A 20,487-nucleotide genomic window follows, 5' to 3' on the forward strand; every position below is an offset into this window, starting at 1 on the left:
GGCACACATTTGTGCATTTGGGAGGTGGAGGCAGGAGGATAAGAATTCAAAGTAGTACCAGCTACATAGCTTGCTTGAGGCAAGCCTAGGCTACGTGAGACCCTGTTTCAAGAAAAAAAATATGATTAGCATGACAGTCTTTTTTTTTAATTACATTTATTTTTAAAGATTTATTTTTATTTATTATATGTAAGTACACTGTAGCTGTCTTCAGACACTCCAGAAGAGGGCATCAGATCTTGTTACAGATGGTTGTGAGCCACCATGTGGTTGCTGGGATTTGAACTCTGGACCTTCGGAAGAGCAGTCGGGTGCTCTTACCCACTGAGCCATCTCACCAGCCCTTTAATTACATTTATTTACTTGTGTTTGCTTGTGTATGGTATGAACGTGCCACAGCACACGTGTGGAGGTCACAGGACAAATTGCAGGAGTCAGCTCTCTCCTACCTTGTGGGACCTGGGATTAAGGCAGTCTTGGTAACAGGCCGTCTGAGCGTGGAGCTCCTTAGCAGGTGAGGGCTGCAAAGGCTGACAACCTTGGCAGGCGGAATGAGGAGCTCAGCTGACAAGGCGGCACTCGAGAGCTTTGCTTCCGACTGGGTTCTCTCGCTGAGCCACATGCAGACCGTATGTGTTTGCTTCTACTGTCTCTATTTTATAGGCCCAGAGTGGCCGAGGTTGTCCCACGATGCCACTCAACGAGCAGGCAGCTGACTCAGAATTTCCATCTAACTCTGATTTGGGGCCATACACAGACTCACCCAGGACTTTATTTTAGGGACTGCTTTCTTCATCTGTCTCATTAGGTAATATTTAATAATAAAATATAAGAAAAGCCATATAGCTTTAAAAAAAAAAGGATGGGGTCTCACGTAGCCAAGGAAGACCTTGAACTTCTGACTCCCCTGCCTCTGCCTCCTGGGAGCTGCGGTTGCAGGCCTGTGCCTTCAGGGTCAGTGTGTGTGGTGCTCAGAACTGAACCCAGCACCTTGTGAATGGCAGGTAAGTTCTCTGCCTTGCACTTCACTCCCGGTCATGTCCGTCTTCATTGTAGTGGAGAAGCAGAGAAACAAGGTGTTTGCTTGTTCATTTTCCCGAGACAGGGATTCACTCTGCAGCCCGAGATAGCCCGAAACTCATTGTGTAGCCTAGGCTGGCCTCAAACTTGAGGCAGTCTTTCTGCCTCAGCCTCCTAAATATGAAACCCCATTACTAGCTTTGATAATTTTTCTAAGATGCTTTACTGGGGATTCATGGTATCTGCTGGACAATCATCGTGTTTGCTCCGGATCCTTATATATAATACCACACTTTCCCATGATTATTTACTGCTGTGAAATTCTAGGATGTAGATATATTTATTGCTCAGCTGAAACAAAACTAAAAACAGTAAAGAGAGCCAAATGTAGCAGCACATGTCTGTAGTCTGGAGCAGGAGGATTGCTTCGAGTTCATGGCTACCCTGGACTGCATAGTGAGACCTTGTCTTAAAATTTAAAAAAGAAATTTTCTTCTCCTGTATTTCGTGAAGGGATGAGTTCCAGGGTTGGTCTCAGTCTCTCTCCTCCCCCATGGTCTGAGGGCCAAAGATGACGTGGACTCTGCAGAGAGGCGGGAAAGAGGTTAACTATGCCACCTGAGCCAGCGTCGACAGGCCCACAGCCCGCTCCCTCTGGCTTGTCAGCTGTGCAAACCTCTGGGTCTCTTTGTGCAGGAGTCACTTTGAAGCATAAACTGTCACCTAGCACTTGGGGAGCACTACCTAATGTCCACCGAGTGTCCTGGTGAGGTACCACAGCCAGTGGCTGGGCTTGGCAAGGTCACCCAGAAGTCTTGTAGGAAAAGATCTATCTACTCAGGTTTCAAAGGAGCACGAGGGCTCACTGTAAGAAAATGCCACTGTCACTGAGACCTCTGAGGCTTTGCCTGCGGAAATAGCTAAGAAGAAAAACACTGCAATTTATGCCAAGAGGGCTGTAGCAACCTTGTCCCCGTGAGAAAAAAAAAAAAAACAACCGGAAATAGCTCAGCTTAACAATAGATGCAACATTAGGCACATGAAGGCCTGTAATATGGCATATTACCTACCCACGGGTGACAAGCCTGGCAAATATGAACATTTTTTGGAGTCAGGTAACACTCAACCTGGTTTTGTTAACACCCTCTGCTCAGTGGGGTGCTGACATGAAATGGTGCTGTGTTTTTTCTGATCGCGGGTCTCCTGCCAGCCCCCTTTCTTTACTTTAGAAATGTTTCTGGCAGATCTTGGTTTCCAACTGCTTTCAGTTAAGCCTCTGGTTCACTCCTGCATCTGAGCTCAGGGCCTCTCTGGGGAGGGTGCAGCTGTTCTTTGCTGCCTCCTCTTTTGATGTCTTAAGGATGTGAGGAGTCTGTGGATCTAAGGACTGATATTCTCAAAAGCCCATCTGTGATGGTTTGTGTATGCTCTGCCCAAGGAGTAGCACTATTAGTAGGTACAGCCCTGTTGGAGTAGGTGTGTCACTGTGGGTGTGGGCTTTAAGACCCTCATCCTAGCTGCCTGGAAGCCAGTCTTCTGCTAGCAGCCTTCAGATGAAGATGTAGACCTCTCAGCTCCTGTACCATGCCTGCCTGGATGCTGCCCTGTTCTGGCCTTGATGATAATGGACTGAACCTCTGAACCTGTAAGCCAGCCCCAATAAAAGGTTGTCCTCATAAAAGCTGCCTTGGTCATGGTGTCTGTTCACTGCAGTAAACCCTAACTAAGACACTATCCATTGTTAGAGATTGGTTTCTATGGTGGTGAAGACGGGAGGCAGGGAGACTGAGACAGGGTTCTACTGGGAGAGTGACCATTTGGCCTGTCCTCTGGGATCCTTACTGTGGGTGCACCGGGACAAGTCACCTTCCCTGATACCAATTTCTCCAGATTAGACAGCAGAGCCTTCAGTTGACCTTCACCTGAACTACATTCTAGAAATTTCCTTCAGGAGAGTGACAGTAGGTCAAATCGATAGGCCTTTGTTTGAGAGTAGGATAGGACAAAGATAAAGCAGCGGACTAGCTAGGCTGAGCTTGGGCGTGCAGAAGGTGCAGCTCCTCTGCAAATGTCTAAGTCCCAGAGGAAGAGGAGCTCAGAGCACTACCACCTCAGTCAATGACAGCGACAGCGGCGAGGGCCAGAACAGAGTGAGGCAAGGAAACAACTGGCTTGTGTCATTTGGTGATGTGATAGAGTTTACACCAGCAGAAAGTGACCCTGGTGGGAGGAGATAAGTTCTGAAGACAGAAGATACAGACTCAACGGAGAGAACCGGCTTGTGGGGGTGGGGGTGGGGAGTGGAGTACGGGTGTGTCCCCCCATCTCAGCATCTTAGTCAGCCCTGCCTCTGTGCTGGGATATTCTCAGAGTCATCAGAGTCGTATTCTCCAATAGTTAAGGAGGAGGCCATTAAATGAGAAGCAAAAAGACCCACAGTCTGCACAGAGGGAAGCTGTTTTCTGCCTCTAGGTTATTGAGCCGCCCTTTTCTCTCCGAAAGACAGCAGGCTCTTCTGAATGGGCTTCCCATGATGCGCAGGATGAAGCCCACAGGAAACCAGAATCCTAGCCAGATCTGCCCTGTCTTGGACAACATTGTGTACACATGAAGGTCAAAATGCCCAGAAGTCTTTTTTTTTTTTTTTTTTTTGTATAAAACTCACCTGCAGAAGCTCCTGGTGTCCCACATTCGATTGTTAACGGAGTTCTCTGTTTAAATTCCAGCTAAGGGCACCCCAAGGGGCGTGCTGGAACAGTACCAAGAAATGCAAGTAAATACCAATAGGAAGAGGGCTAGATTCATTATTGCCCAGTTATAGTGCCAGGCTCGCTCCTCACCAGGAGGCGCTGCACCACCTACCGAGAGAGCAAAACTATAAGAAATGTTGATAATACAGCTGGTGTTGGGAACCGGGTAGAGCCAGAGCGCTCCTAAGTTGCTGGTGGGAATTCGAAAGGATACAGCCATCTGGAAGACAGTTTGGTGGAGTCTCAGAAACATTCCATACACATTATCGTATCACCTGGCAAATTCTACATCAAGGTATCTTTTTGTTGTTGTTACAAAAAGACAAGAGTTTGAAGTCCAACAAAAAACTGGCCCATAACTGTCTGTGGTGTGGCAATTTTACTTATCCTTACCAAGAATTTGCAGGCTGTTTGATGCTGTTGTGCGCTGGATCATAACCGGCCTGGTGTTGCTTCCCTTTCTAGTAGAAGAGCTATCATGTGTGTTTAACTAGGACTTGTTGAGTGCAAGCATGTAGGAATGAATGGGAGAGATGACTCGGGGGCCCAGTGACACAAGGAGTCTGGGGCCTGGGAAGATGGCTCTGCTGAAGTGCTTGCCATAGCACGAGGGCCTGACCTTTCTCTCCAGCATGACCGAGGAAAGCTGGGCACAGTGACCCAGGTCCTGGGGAGGAGAAGACAGGGAGGATCCCCTGGGCTTCCAGGCCAGCAAGTCGATTGTGAGCTCAAGATTCAGTGGGACTCTATCTCAAAAGTAAGGGGGAAAACAGTTGAAGATACTCTCTCTCCACACACACACACACACACACACACACACACACACACACACACACACATGGATGACATAGACCTGAAATACCTGGAGAGGCATGGGTGAAAAAACAGTCTCTCACGTGTTGGCTTACTTCCTGTCCAGTTCTGAAGGTTTTACATTTTCATTCCGTCCACTCAGGAAGTTCCCTGAAATGCCTTTGCTCTGGTTCTCGGAGGCAGAACATTTCTGGGTTTTTCTTTAGTACATCTTAGCAAATCCTTCTTGGTCCTTTGATGGGGTTGTGTGGGAGGGTGCCTCCTGCCAGCTTCCTTCCTTCCGAGCAGCCCAGTCACCTGTGACAGATGGACACACAGCAATAGAAGCTAAAGCTGCAGAATAATAAAAGCTCATGAAAAATAAATGTCTCCTGAGAAGCAGGCGTCTTCAGAGCGGCCCTCTCCGTCACACCAGCAGACAGCATGCTTAATTTGCAAATGGTAGTTCCCAGGACAGTCCCTCTTAATTTCCATCTAGGAGCATTCTTTCTCCCTTTTTGAACATGCAGCATAAAGGGTTTACTGTACATAGGAGGGAGAGGAGATCTGCAGACACGGAGTGCCCTTTGGATGTCAACTTCTGTAGGAGCTAAATTATTAGAAGGTCGGCAGGAAGGGTTTAGATTACAACCTCTACCCTTTATTCCTCCAGGAACAAGAGTTCCTCCCTGGAAAGAATCACTTTCCACTGATCGACCCATTATACAGCTATTTAACTGATAAGACCATCAATGACTGGGAAAGTTGGGATGTTGCATGTTCAGAGCCTAATTGCAACTTATTTTGGGCTATCTCTAGCCCCGTAAGCAGCCATTCCTTGTCTACTTCTGTGACATCTTGGACTGTATAAAGTTAGTAGATGTCTAGCTTCCCCCAACCCAGAGGGCTAAGTGTGTTCTCAGACAGCATCCAAGGCCACAGCAGCGATCTTCCAGCTTGGCTTAGCCAGTTTATCTAAAGTTCCCACCGGTGGATTTAAAAAGAGTATAGATTTATGACTTTTCTATGTTGACACAAGGTCTTGCTATATAGCTCAGGATGGCTTTGAACTTGAAGCAATCCTCCTGTGTCTACCTCCTGAGTGCTAGGATGACAGACACATGCCACCATATTTGATTTAGCGTCCCCATTTAAATCCCAAGGACAAAGGAAGCTTGTCACCACCAGCTAAAGAATAGTAATGAAAATGGGGTGCTCCCTGCCCAGTGGATTCGTGTCACCTGCAGCCATTTTCCCACGTTCCACCCCAGCGCGTGTCCACTGTTCACCACTTAGGATCCTGCAGGGGACCCCAGGGAACCCCAGGGGACAGAACAGCAATCAGAAGGAATACAGTTCCTGGCTCTGTGGGGCACGGAGACAGGGCCTGCACTGAGCAGCCAAGGGCCCATCCTATGGGAAGAGGAGGGTGGGAGATGCTGAGCATTCCCAGGGTGGAAGCAAATGAGAGATGGTTTCAGGGACCATGTGGCCTACACAGTAGACAAGGACCCTGGCTCCTGTGAGCCTGCAGATCCAGCTGTGCTACCTTTCTGGTGTGGAATCCAGATGTTTTGCCGCTTGCTCAAAAAGCCTGGGACCTCTCTCTCCCAAGCAGAGCGAAGAGCAGAGTATTTAGCCCTGGAGCAGGCCCGGGAAGCAGGGCAGAAAGGACTGAAGTGTCAGAGCCGGAGCTGCTGGTAAGTCCTAGCCATGTGATCTTCTGTTCAGGATCGCACTCCAGTCTCTCTCGCCAAGCAGACATAGATAAAATTATGTCCTTGCCAACAGCAAGGACACGTGCGGGCTTGCCCTCGCATTGTCCCGTAATGCACACAGTCGCCCTTCTCAGGTTCACTGCATCTATCGTCAGTGTCCTGCAGGACACTAATGCTATCACATCTGTGGAGCCCCAGAGCTTGCCCTCTGCCTGCCTGGCTTGTGTGGGAAGTGCTGCTGGTGAGGGCGAAGACAATTTCCTTCCCGTGAAACCACCCCCAAGGTGCCTGGTGATAATTACTCTGCTGCCCACCACAGCGCCAAGTCTTGAGGCTCAGAGGCACAGTGAGGTGCGCACGGAGTCCACCACAGCAGTGTATGCGGGGGCCAGGCTTGCCTCCTTGACTCGGTGCATCTTTTCCATCGGTTGGGATTTTGAGCACGAAGTCACTGAGATGAGAGAGAGAAAGAGAGTGGGTTATGCTGCAGTAATTGGAATGAAGGCACAGCTGTGACCTCTGAATCATGGAATGTGTGATTGCTTCATTGGGGCTGCTACTGCTTCAGGAAGCATAAATACCTGACTGGGACTGCCTGGCTGCTTCTGCTAAGAGCTACTGAGCTCCCCCCAACCCCCAGAATTGAAGAGTGGGCCTTCACCTTTCCAGATGTCTACAGGCCACTGGAATGGGTGCTTTAGGGAAACTGTTGTCTTCTGTCAGGACCCCACCTACAGGGGCCACTAAAGGTTTATTTTGTTGTTGTCCTTTTGTTTGGTTGGTTTTTTTTTTTTTTGCCCCTGGTGAGTCTCAGGTGTTAGCAGAGGACTTAAGTCCTGTTTTCTCTGCTGGCAGTTCTGTCCTAGGGCCTCTCAGGGAGCAGAAAAGAGTCCACTTGGTTCCATCTCCAGAACACAGAACTTTGCCCTGCCTTCACGATCACCAGTCTCTGCAGAAGAAAAGATGTATTGGAGAGGCACCCAGGGCACTCTCTTGGACAAAAGAGCAGCACCAGGCACCATGCATCCATGGGGGTTCAAGAAGGAAGGGGGGGGGCTGGAGAGATTGCTTAGCGGTTAAGAGCGCCAACTGCTCTTCCAAAGGTTCTGAGTTCAAATCCAGCAACCACATGGTGGCTCACAACCATCTGTAACGAAATCTGATGCTCTCTTCTGGTGTGTCTGAAGACAGCTACAGTGTACTTACATATAATAAATAAAGTAAATTAAGTAAATAAATGAGTAAATAAATATTTTTTAAAAAAAAAAAGGAAGAGGAAGCTCCCCCAGAGCCTAGTCACTCAACAAGAGACTAAGCAGATGTCTGTCTGTCTGTCTGTCTCACTCACACACACACACACACACACACACACACACACACACTGTGCTTGTGCAACTTTTCTGGGGAGATGTGAACAAATGCTTATTTACCCCCAGATTGTGGCATTGACCTTATAGGCCAAAGAACCAGTTTTACCTAAATCTGGCTATGGGAACCAGTGAGTTTATTGCGGTGACTTAACAAGAACATGTGTGACTCAGGTGCATCACTGAAAAGTCCCGTCCCAGCATGGGAGATGACTTCCTGAGAGCCGTACAGATAGGGACTCACCAGTTAACCTTCCACCCTTCATACTTTCTAGAACTTCTTGACAACCCATGCAGGGCGTGGGTGGGAGTGAGGCACAGATCTAGGTAGCTAGAATCTTAAGCAGGTCCAATGACCCTCCCTACTCTCCCCTACTATAACAGAATGTTAACAGACCCAACCTATCAGGACCTCCTGAGTGTGGGTAATCACTATGAATTTAATAGCAGACATAGCCATTGCCATCTTGTTCCTGAACGGTAGAGTCCCCCAAAACTCACACGGGATACACACACATCACACTTACACTCAGCCAGGAGTCTGTGTAATCAACATGACTTACAATATGTGACAGGACATGTTCATAGACTCCTCCTACACAGTGACCTACACTGTCTTGGGTTTCTACTGCTGTGATAAAACACTACAGCCAAAAGCACCTTGGAGAGAAGAGCTGAAGCAGATACCACTGGAGGGATGACGCCTACTGGCTTATTTCTCATGGCTGGCTCAGCCTGCCTTCTCATACAGCGCAGGGTTGCCTACTCAGAGTTGGTATCACCCACTGTGAGCAGGGCCCTCCCACATCAACCATTTATCAAGACAACATCCCACAGCCTTGCTTACAGGCCAATCTCACAGAGGCGTTTCCTTAATTAAGATTCACTCTTCCCCAGATATGTCTAGGCTTGTGTCAGCGTGACAAAACCCAACCAGCACACACAGTCACCCACTCAGCCGCACATACATCGTCACAACAGGAGCCATAGCCAGAAGGACCCTCAAGGCTGCTCAGCGGCTCTGCTGCGGCTGACAAGCAGCCTGGCCCTGTCTGAGGATGGATGGCTGCCTGGAGACCTCTTGGAGGCCAAACCCTGAGCATTCTCCCCAAGAAGCATTAGTGTCTGTGATGGTTTGTGGTAGTTTGAATGAGAATGGTCTCTGTTCCCAGTTGGTAGAAGTTCTTGGGAAGGATTAGGGGTGTGGCCTTCTTGGAGGGGGTGTGGTCTTGTTGGAGGAGGCATGCCACTAGGGCCAGGTTTTGAGGTTTCCAAAGCCCGCATCATTCCCAGTTAGTTTTCCGCCTCATGCTTGTGGATCAGGCGTAAGCTCCAGTGTCTGCCCGCTGCCATGTTCCCTGCTCTGCTCCATGCCGTGATGGTCATGAACTCTAACCCTCTGGAATGGTGAGTCTTAAATTAAATGCTTTCTTTGTAAGTCACCTCAGTCATGGTGTTTGTCATAGAAGTAGAAAAGTGACTAAGATATGGTTAATACTGATTGTCACACCGACAAAAGACAAGGCATCTGCATATGCCTGTGACAGGTTTTTGATTAAGCTCATTAAAGAGAGATGGCCCAACCTAGATGTAGACAGTACCATCCGATGAGCTGAGGTCCTAAACTGAGTAAAAAGGAGAATAAAAAGGGGAGAAGACGGATAGAGACCTGCTGAGCTCCATGCCGCTCGGAGCAGGTGGAAAAGATACCCCACGGTCCTGCCCACTGCCATGCCACACTCGTAGGCTGTAAACACCTAGCAGTCCACTAGCAGCCAGGCCACGCAGACAAGGTTACCCAGAGGCCTGCCAGCCACAGAGCCTGCCTGCAGGAGGAGCCACCACAATGTGTGAGTATGCGGTGGTCAGATGGAAGAGAAAGAGAAGTGAGGCAGTTTGAGCACTGTGAAAATGGATGGAGCTGGAGGCCTGAGGATGGAGAGGAATAGCCTGCTGTGAGGAGCCAGTCCTGCTGCTACCTGGGGCCATGGAGAGGTCTAAGCCTGAGCTTCCAGCTCTGGAAGAAGAGCTGCTCTCAGCTTGGCAAAGGTCAGTATAAAAGGCAAGTGACTGGAGGCAGGTTTCCTTCTAAGCAGAACTCTCTCGGCCCTTGGAAGGTCTGTCAGTGTTTAAAGTCAAGCAAAGAAAGTGACGGTAGAATGGCCTGAAAAACCAAGAGGCGTTGCTGGTCGGCGTCTGGTGGGAAGATAGTTGAGGTCTGGGGATAATTTAGTAGCTGTGGGCCCCAGGCTGCCTGACTGTATAAAGATTGCCTTGTCTAGAAAAAATAAGGACCTTCTACATAGGCCTGGTGGCCATGGGGTGTACCAAAAGGTGTTCCCTGATGTGACCCAGGCCTTGGGCAGCTCAGACTGCTGCAACAAAGCCACCGAAGGCCGGGTGGTTGGTGGACAGCACATACTCCTTCCCTGACATTCTAGAGGCTGAAAGGCCAAGATAGCAGTCAAGCTCCGGTGTGGACCACTGTCTGCTTACCTTGCTATCACCTGGTCAGTGTGCAGGCACCTGTGCCCAGGGGGCTCCAGCTCATTCTCTGGTCATCTCCCACAAGCCCCATCTCTCAGTACAGTCACACCTGGGGATGAAGTTTAAACAGGAGTTGGGAAAGGGACTGAAACATTCAACGCCTGACACTGGCATCTTTAAAACCATCCAAGAGTTTTGTTTTTTGTTTTTTGTTTTTTGTTTTGGTTTGGTTGTTTTTCTTTTGTTTTGATTTTTTTTGTTGTTGTTGTTTTTTCTTTTTTTCAAGACAGGGTTTCTCTGTGTAGCCCTGGCTATCCTGGAATTCACTTTGTAGACCAGACTGGCCTCGAACTCGGAAATCCGCCTGCCTCTGCCTCCCGGGTGCTGGGATTAAAGGCGTGCACCACCACTGCCCAGCCATCCAAGAGTTTTATCAGCTTGGGAAAGAGTGTCAGATGATCAGACAATGGCTTGAACTTGTAAAATATTTGAGCAGCACATTTACCTGAGACACGGCGACAAATATGTCTGCTGTTTACAGACTCAGCAGAGCTGTTTGCAAGGGCTCTGTGTGCATGGGACATTATAGAAACTGTGCCTGTGGCATCCAGCAGGGCAGAGACAGTAAGAGGGGCTCTGCTGTAATTACTGCTGGAGTCTGCCCGCCTGAACAGCTTTCTATCTATAGGTCACAGCTTCTGTGCCCTTCCACACATGTACCGTGCTAATGTTTTACATGTATTTTTTACTTTAACCCAGCAGCCTTCAGGGAAAGGACCCAGTGGAACATCTACTTTGAGGATGGAGAAGATAAACTCAGAGAACCACTGAGGTACCCCAAGTCAGTAGCCATTACCAAAGGGTAATGGTCTCAAAGGGTAGAGTATGATAGAGGTACCGTGACTCCAGGCTTAACAGACTTACCCACTCCATCTGTTTTGGCTGGAACTACAGCTATTTTGAAGTTGAAAAAACTGTAAGTAGACTGGCTTCTATTTATTGGGCTCAAAGCTGTGAACCTTTTTGGGAGTTAGCATCTTTCCAGTGGTAACTCTAAGGACCTGTATGTAGATATAGACAGATGCTAGAGTTGACACGGTGGGCCCAGCTGCCTGAAGTCAGCTCTCTTAGATTCAAGTGTTGGGCTCTGCCAGGCTAATGGATTGTTGCTGCCCAGGTAGCTCTCAGAGCCAAGGCCATGTCCTTACCAAGTCTGACCTGGAGCCAGCCTGTTGGCCAGAGGACATAGAGCAAGTCACATTGAGTCCACGGTCTGCAGTCCCCTGCTCTGAAGAATCATCTCAACTGTGTGACAAATTCAGGAATTTCCCAGCTGGGCTCCTCCCACTCCTGCTTTGACAGTGGTTCAGGTCTGAGACTTCTGTGGTCGTGGTTGGGGCCCAGACAACAGCCTGTACCTCCGGAGGCAGGCCAGGCTGCTTTCACACTGTCTCCAGGTGGAGAATGGTGAAGAATGCTACACACTTTTTTTTTTTTTTTTTTTTTTTTTTTTTTTTTTTTTGCAGTAGCAATGCCAATGGTTGTTTCTTTGTAGCGAGTTCTGCTCCAGGCAGTGGGTCAGGGGTTCCTGCTTCTGTTGGTCTATTTATGTCATCACGATGTAGCTACTTTCCTTACTGGGTCAGGGGAAGAAGATAAAGCAAATGGAAAGACACTGAAACATCCCAGAGCCACTCACCTGCACTGAACTGTGGCACCTGTGGTCAGCTTTTCCTTCTTCTTCCTTCCTTCTCTGTTACCGGTTCCTCTCTCCTCCTCCTCCTCCTCCTCCTCCTCCTCCTCCTCCTCCTCCTCCTCCTCCTTCTCCTTCTCAAGGATCTTGCTATTTAGCCCGACTGGCCTTGAATCCCCATCCTCCTGTCTCCTCTTTCATTTTCTCTCAATCTTTCTTTCTGTTTCTTTCTCTCTCATGTCAGGTTTAATTAGAGACTTGGAGCCACTAAGTGGCCTGGCTGTATGGTTTTCTGATTCGGTGTGAGGTGAACCAAGGCCCTCTTCCTGAGGCGTGTGAAGCCACAGACATCACCTGGCCATGCCGGATCAGTGTAAGTCACCTTAGGAGTTGCACAAAACTTCTCTGTGGAGCAAGTGGACCCTGCCACTAGACAGAAGAACTGGAATGGTCGAGTGAGCCCAAACCCTGTGAATCTCAGACTTGAAAACGGTAGACATGGGGCTAGCTCCCTGCCTAACTCTACCTGCTCTGGAACTGATAACCACACCCTACTGAGAGGACCATGACAATCAGTCAAGTTCAGTCTAACATGAAAACCTGGAGTTCTTCATGCTAATGAGGTATCTAGATAGGACCAGAGTGTTTAGCCAATGAGCTTCCCTTCCTGGGCATTTCTTCCCACAAAAGGTTTATGTAATCCCTGGTTCACCCTGAGTAAGGTGTATGCATTCACATTTGCCATCGAATAAAGCAGTTTGGACAAGCAAAGCCCTTCTCTTCATCAAGGACCTCCACAGGGGAGGCCAGCCATACAGAGCCCCGCCTAAATCTCCCGGAGAAGGTCTCTCTCCCAGCCCCTCCGTACTCTCCAGACTCACTCAGAACCAAACCAGGTTCTGCCTCCATCTTGGGCTTTGCCGCCTTCCCTTTCCTGCCTGCACTGGGGATCCCTGTTCCCCGACTCCCAGTGGTACCCTGGCGGCTCTGGGTACACAGGAGATAGGGAACAGGGATCTGCAACACCCATCCCAGATTCTGGGGCTGAAGACCTGCATTACCGACTGTGTTCTGCCTCCCCTGAGCAGTGGAGAGGCTCTGGGCACCCCATCGGGGGCAGGGGCAGGACACAGCCCAGGACTCCTCCAGCAGCCTTCACACTCCCTGAGGACCTCCTTGTGGCCTAAGGGACTATGGAGATACTTCAGGAAAGGCCACCTAGGAGAGGTGGCTTAGGAAGTCACCACAGTCACCACCTACCCACTCCCAAATCCTTCCTGCCACCAGATCTCAGGGCTCAATAGTGGCCACGGTCTGTATATGAGCAGGGGTTGTGTTGTGGCAGGGACTCTCTTTCTCCAACATTCCACCTTGTCGTATCAAGTCTGTGTCCTGGAAAGGTCAAACACCATGTGACTTAGAACCTTAAATAACAGTGGTTCATAGGTCACCTGGGTCCCTATTTGGGTCAGACTCTACTGACCAAATAAAGGACCCGAGTTCCATTTGTCTTTTTCTGTAGTGCTGGGACTTGAACCCACAACCTTGTGCTCATAGGCACACACTATCACTGGGCTACACCTCAGGCTTTCAATTTTTTTAAACCAGGAACTCAGGCTCCAGAGTCCTGATGAGAGACCCAGGCTCTGGTGTCTTGATTTGTCCCTCCTGCCTGCCCTTCACACTGGGACAGCCTCTGAGCCTAGATGGCCCTAAGCTGAGATATCACACACTGTCTAGAATTCAGGTATTGTCGACACCTGAGCTCTGGGTAGGCTGGAAAATGAGGTTTATCTTGTGCTGGGCCGCATCAGGGATTCTGATACTGAAGAAGGAAATCAAGATGTGGGGCTTCCAGGGTACACGGCCAAGGCCCCCTCTGTCCTCAGGCCTGATGCTTAGCAGAAGGACCCTGTCTCCTGACCCTGACAGCTTCAGCCAGGGACTGTTCTTCAGCTTGAAGCACGGTTTGCCTTGAGGTCACCCAGGTTGCTTAAAGAGGCCGCTCCCAGAATAACAATGCTTTCCTACAGACAAAGGGGAGCCATGCCGAGCACAGCTTCAGCTGTGGGAACAGTTTCACCTTCACTTTCTGAGCACAACACCTGCTGTGAAGGAGGGATGAAGCCCAGCTGTTTCTACTGAGGACAGGCCCCTGGCTGGAGCCTTGCCCGCTCTCCCTCACTTCCTTTCTGGTCGGTCTGTAGGTTCCCAGGCATCTCCACCACGCTCTTGGGCTTGCTCAGGCCCATCTGGACTCACCCTTCCAGTTCTGGGCCTTTTTCTCTGGTGAACAGTCAAGCTGAGACAGGAGGCGTGACCCAGACAGAGGCCAATGGGACGTCGGTCTCTCCCCAGGTAAACTGAATGTGGCTCTAAAATCAACAGGCCCACAGGGTAGAGATCCAAAGCAAAGGGAGTTCTCGTGACAGACTGTGCGGTTGGTAGGCAATACAGTCTGTGTGTGACAGAGCCTTTCCCTGGAATCACAGAGGCTCACTTTACCTGATGAACTGAGGGCGGGGCTCAACCTCACCATTGACTTGATTTTTCTTTGTGATGGGAGGAGTTGATTCCCTAATCCCCTTGGGATTTTTTTTTTTTTTGAATTTATTTTACTTTATGTGTATGGTACGAGTGTTTTACCATGTGTGTTCCTCATGCCTGCTGAGGTCAGAACCGGGAGCCTGATCCCCTAAAACTAGAGTTATTGATGATTGTGAACCCTCATGTGGATGCTGAGAATTGAACCCAGGTCCTCTGTAAGAACAACTAGTGAAGGGCTTTTATTCACTGAGCCATCCCTCCCCCGCCCCCTTGGGATTCTTAGAAGCAAGGGATGAAAACTGTGCCCTGGTTTGTTGCAGGTAAGAAAGGCGTGACAGTTGGCACTAGGGATCTTGCCAGGAGAGCCATTCTTCAGGAAAAGGGACTTTCTTCAGGCCTTTGGGGGCAGCAAGTCTTAGCCTTGGCTATGAATATGTAAATCTCCCGAGATGCAGTCAGGCTATTGCTCTCTTCTAGGCACTGCACCTCCCTGGGGCTTCTGGACTTCCTATCTACTTCGTTTGCCTAACTCAAGTCTTATTTTCCGGCACATTCTCTGGTTAGAGGCCCACCAAGGCTGGCCTGGCCCCTAGTCCCCACAGCCGTTGGCTCCTCCTTCCCCTGCTTACTTCTTGCAATATGATTGGATGAAATCTCTCCCCTCATATTTATCTTTTTTTTAAATTTCAATTTATTTATTGTATGTATGTAAGTACACTGTCACTGTCTTCAGACACACCAGGAGAGGGCACCAGATGGTTGTGAGCCACCATGTGGGTGCTGGGATTTGAACTCAGGACCTCTGGAAGAGCAGTCAGTGCTCTTAACTGCTGAACCATCTCTCCAGCCCCTCTCCCCTGGTTTTTAATTTTTTATTAAAAACTGTTTTTAATACAGGGTCTTGCTGTGTTGCTCAGGCTGGCCTTAAACTGATCTTGTCCTGGCCTCAGAATAGCTGTGGTCACTGGTGTGCACTCCCATGCCTGGCTCAGCTCACAGGCAGAAAGGCAGTCTAAGGAGGGATGGACCCAGCCTAACCACTCTGTCAGCTTGCTTTTCTTCCCGCTTGTCAACGTTTGAGCATTTAATTCCTCCACCCTTCTCTTAAAATGGTCTCCAGGTTTATAGTTCCTTTAAACCATTTTTCTACTTTATCACTCTGTGGAAATCACTCACTAAGACCCATACTTTGGATATTGATCATTTTCAAGGCTAGCCATAGATGTTAGAGTCCTTCCTCCAGATGCTGGGTGGCCACAGCGAATTGACATGGCATGGTACAGGGGGGATGTTGAGGCTGAGCCAGGAGCTGGGCAGGTTGGGTGTGTTAGTAACATGAATCAATGATATTCTCAATGTATAATGGAAACCTTTGTATGCCAAACAGCATCTGCACACACATTCTGTCAGACTTACACATAAGCCAGTCTTTTTTTTTTTTTTTTTTTTTTCGAGACAGGGTTTCTCTGTGTAGCTGGCTGTTCTGGAACTCACTTTGTAGACCAGGCTGGCCTCGAACTCAGAAATCCACCTGCCTCTGCCTCCCAAGTGCTGGGAAAGGCATGCGCCACCACGCCCGACTCTAAGCCACTGTCTTAATCACTGTTCTACTGCTGTGAAGAGATACCATGACCACTGAGACTCTTCTAAACGAACACACTTAATTGGGGCTAGCTTACAGTCCAAAGGTTTAGTCCATTATTGTCATGGTGGGAAGCATGGCAGCATGCAGGCAAACATGGTGCTGGAGAAGGAACTGAGAGTTTTATATCTTGATGTGCAGGCATCGGGTCTTCCTGTGACTGTGAGCCACTAGGCCTAATTTTGATCTTCTGAGACTCCAAAGCCCATCCCACAGTGATGTACTTTTTCCCCAAAGGCCGCTCCCACTCCAACAAGGCTACACCCACTCCAACAAGGCCACTCCCACTCCAGCAAGGCCCCACCCACTCCAACAAGGCCACTCCCACTCCAGCAAGGCCGCTCCCACTCCAACAAGGCTACTCCCACTCCAACAAGGCCACACCTTCTAATCGTGCCACTCCCTATGGGCAAAGCATTCAAACACATGAGTCTATGGGGCCATTCCTATTCAAACCATCACAAAACCACATTTATTTTACTTCATAAAATTGTGGTTAAAGGCTCGGGAGATGGCTCAGTCAGTAAAATGCTCATCTTGCAAGCATGAGGATCTGAGTTCAATTCCCAGAAAAGACATGAAAAGGCCAAGTGTGGTACCATACATGTGAAGTGTCAGTGCTGGGTAGATGGAGGCAGACAGAGACCACACAGCCCAAAGGCCAGACTACTTGATGAACTCTAGGTCAATGAGAAACACTGTCAAAATCCCAGATGGGCAGCCCCTGGGGTATGTACCTGTGCATCCATAGCCATATACCCATACAGAGATACAGAATTAAAAATAAGTCTTTGTCATAGTTTGTATATTCTTGGACCAGGGAGTGGCACCATTTGGAGGTGTGACCTTGTTGGAGTAGGTGTGACCTGGTTGGAGTAGGTGTGTCACTGTGGGTATGGGCATAAGATCCTCACCCTAGTTGCCTGGAAGTCAGTCTTCCACTAGCAGCCTTTGGATGAAGATGTAGAACTCTCAGCTCCTCCTGCACCATGCCTGCCTGGATGCTGCCATGCTCCCACCTTGATGATAATGGACTGAACCTCTGAACCTGTAAGCCAGTCCCAATTAAATGTTGTTTTTATAAGACTTGCCTTGGTCATGGTGTCTGTTCACAGCAGTAAAACCCTAACTAAGACAAAAGTTGGTACCAGGGACTGGGGTATTGCTGTGATAGGCCTGACCATGCTTTTATTTGAAAGAATGTAGATTTTGGGACTTTGGATTTGGAAAGCAGTGGAATGCTTTAAATGGGGCTTAATGGGTCATCCTAGTAGAAATATGGAAGACTTTGTTACTGGGAGTAATTTGAACTGTGTTGACCTGGCCCAAGAGATTTCAAAGGAGAAGAATTTCAGAATGTGGCATAAAGACTGTTTTTGTGGTATTTTGGTGAAGAATGTGACTACTTTTTGCCCTTGTCTGAAAAGTCTGCCTGAGGCTAAGGTGAAGAGACTGAGATAATTTCATTGACAAATGAAGTTTCAAAAAAGCCCAGCAGAGACTTTGTTCTCTGGTTAAGTCTTATGAAGAGAAATTTGAACAAGCATAACAAGCTTAGAAAGGAAAAATAGAATATATATGGTTTGAGTATTAAAGGGGTTGCAGGAAGTGAAATGGAGCAAAATCTTGTGTTCTAGGAGATAACAGATTAAGGGAGTGAAACCTTGGGGCAAGATCCTACCCAGCTAAATTTAATCTCAGGAGACAGGCATGCTGATCTCTGCGTTTAAGGTCAATCTACAGAGCAAGATTCAGAACAGCCAATCTTAGGTAGTGAAGGAGTTGGAGAACAGAAAGCTGGTGATAATGTAATAGTACAAGGTGGCCATGTTCCAGCTCCTGCAAGCAGCAGAACTCTGCAGTTTCAGCCATGTGGCTCTGGCTTTAGAGTGAATAATAGAAGGGACTACTTGGACAATTGATGCTGGTTAGCTGGAGCTAAGAAATTAGCAGTGATTAAGAAGAGACCAGCATCACTGAGGTGAAATCTTCTGGGAGCACAAAGAAGCTATGTTCTGGAGATAGCCAAGGTTGTACCTCGTGCTGCAGCTGGATTTGGTAATGTGTAAGAGTCACCCAGGTGATATTTGTTTTGAAGGCATGAAGGTGTCATGAAGAACAGCTGAGGTTTGGCACTGTGAGAGGTCATGGAAGGCCATTGGAGAAGGTGTAGCCTCAGATGTAGTTGATGGCCCAGGACTGAAGGGGTCATGCAAAGGATTTGAGGCTTGGCACCTAGAAGAGAGCCTATGAGAGGCTATTGGTGAAGCCTAGTTGGAGTGGAACACCCCAGTGTTTTGGAGATGTCAATACCATGGAATGATCACCAAGAACAGCCGCTGTAGTGGAGTGGATCAACCTGAGCTTAGAGTGCTACAGAGGGTGAAAGAAAATAAAACTTGAGACCTATGATTCATGTAATTTATGTCAAATAGCCCAAAGAGTTGTTTGTGAGCTTTGAAACCTGGGGCTGAGAACATAGCAGAACAGGCCAGGACATGCCCGGGCAGGCCCGTAATTACATGTCCAGACTGGCCTGGCGCCTCCCTATCTCCCGCCCTTCTGACCTAAGTTAAATGTTTAACAGGCTGCTGATGTTTAAATGAACCAATCATGTGAAACTACGTCAATTCCTCCCCCAGCCCCACCCCTTTTCTATAAAAACCCCTAGCTTCCAAGCCTCGTGGTCGAAACCACTCTCTCCTGCGTGAGATACGTTTCGACCCGGAGCTCCACCATTAAACTGCCTTGTGTTTTTACATCAAGATGGTCGTCTGTTCATGATTTTTGGGTGCACGCCTAATCGGGAATTGAGTGGGGGTTTCCCCACTAGGTTCTTTCAAGGGCAGAGCTGGAAAAGTGATGCCAGCCCTTAGGAGGAGCCCAAAAGATCAAGTGGAATCCCAGACACTGAAACAAGAAGCTGTAACATTGAAATTGCCTTGGAGACTCAAAGATGTTAAAGAGACCAGAGCCATGGGATACATGCTGAGAAAAGCTGCTAACAGGGAGTGGAACCAGCCCAGGAGAAAGCAGTGGTTGCAGTCAACAAAGATGAAAAAGGAGTGGAGATCTGAAGACCGCTTTGACATCAGCCATGGAGATGCAGAGTTTGGAGTTTGCCCAGCTGGTTTCCTGTCTTTTTTTGGGGATTACAGTTAAGTGATTGGATGAATCTCAGAAGAGATCTTGAACTTTGGACTTTTAACATTGTTGAGACTGCTATAGACTATGAAGACTTTGTTTGCATTTTGCATTATGCTATGTTTAAGTATGGTCCCCATAGACTCATGTGTTTGAACAAGTCTGGGGGGGGGGTAGGGAAGGGAGTGGAATGTCATGGTTTGTATATTCTTAGACCAGGGAGTGGCACCATTTGGAGGTGTGACCTTGTTGGAATAGGTGTGACTTGGTTGGAGTAGGTGTGTCACTGTGGGTGTGGGCATAAGATCCTCACCCTAGTTGCCTGGAAATCAGTCTTTCACTAGCAGCCTTTGGATGAAGATGTAGAACTCTCAGCTCCTCCTGCACCATGCCTGCCTGGATGCTGCCATGCTCCCACCTTGATGATAATGGACTAAGCCTCTGAACCTGTAAGCTAACCCCAATGTTATAAATGTTATATAAATGTTGTTTTTATAAGACATGTCTTGGTCATGGTGTCTGTTCACAGCAGTAAAACCCTAACTAAGATGGTCTTTATCATGGCATAAGTGTTTGTTCTGCAGAATTCTTGTTGATGCACAAAGCTATGTATTAATGGTATCTGTATGGAGGAGCACAGTAGAGAAGCCATCGACATGCCAGCTCCGTGATTAGGAAAAAGGCTTTAATTGTGGATAAGAGTGGGCTGGAGAGATGGCTCAGCAGTTAAGAGCACTGACTGCTCTTCTGAAGATCCTGAGTTCAAATCCCACCATCCCATCCATTCGTAAAGAGATCTGATAACCGTCTTCCGGTGTGTCTGAAGTCAGCTACAGTGTACTTTAACAATAAATAAATCTTTAAAAAAAATAAAAATAGAGAAAAGTACCCAGATTCATCCAGAACTGTCCAGAGCAGAGAAAAACAAAACAAAACACTGGACATTGTTAGGGCTGGGGCAGGGGAATAGCAGGAATAGGGAGAGAGAAGAGAGAGACCAGCCCAGGACAGGGGGAAAGCTTTGCAGGGAGCAGGGATCCGAGGTGAGAAGCCAGGAGGCTCTGTGGGAGCTTTGAAGTGTACCTGTGAATAAGGGTTGAAGGAGCCTGGAGGTCAGCAGAGCTTTAATGTACAACCCCAGGTATTTGTGAGTCGGGAGCCCTAGATTCCTCCAACTGTTAGAGGTAAGGGAACCTGGAAACCCTTTCCACAAGTTCCTAAGGAATGGTGGCTTTTATCTAACCACCAGGAAAGAAAAAAAAAACCCTTTATAATCCAGCAGGAGCTAATTTCTGGACATGTGCACTTCCTGACATTCAACGGTATC

General features: G+C 48.3%; 1 long non-coding RNA gene across 3 annotated transcripts; it reads right to left on the reverse strand.

The window, feature by feature from the left end:
- Positions 1 to 1,523: 1,523 nt before the first annotated feature.
- On the reverse strand, positions 1,524 to 14,274 carry Gm30005. Of its 3 annotated transcripts, none has more exons than XR_879340.1 (6): positions 14,090 to 14,274; positions 10,144 to 10,243; positions 6,112 to 6,731; positions 3,883 to 4,880; positions 3,686 to 3,769; positions 1,524 to 1,603 (listed from the first exon to the last, which is right to left on the reverse strand). It is a non-coding gene; the product is annotated as a predicted gene, 30005 (long non-coding RNA). The 3 variants fall into 3 exon arrangements; XR_879341.2 differs by having other exon boundaries at positions 3,686 to 3,990; positions 4,633 to 4,880; positions 14,090 to 14,273; XR_879339.1 differs by having other exon boundaries at positions 3,686 to 4,880.
- Between the last annotated feature and the right edge of the window lie 6,213 nt (positions 14,275 to 20,487).

Source organism: Mus musculus, chromosome 8 (assembly GCF_000001635.26).
Source record: "Mus musculus strain C57BL/6J chromosome 8, GRCm38.p6 C57BL/6J".
NCBI classification, from domain to species: Eukaryota; Metazoa; Chordata; class Mammalia; order Rodentia; family Muridae; genus Mus; species Mus musculus.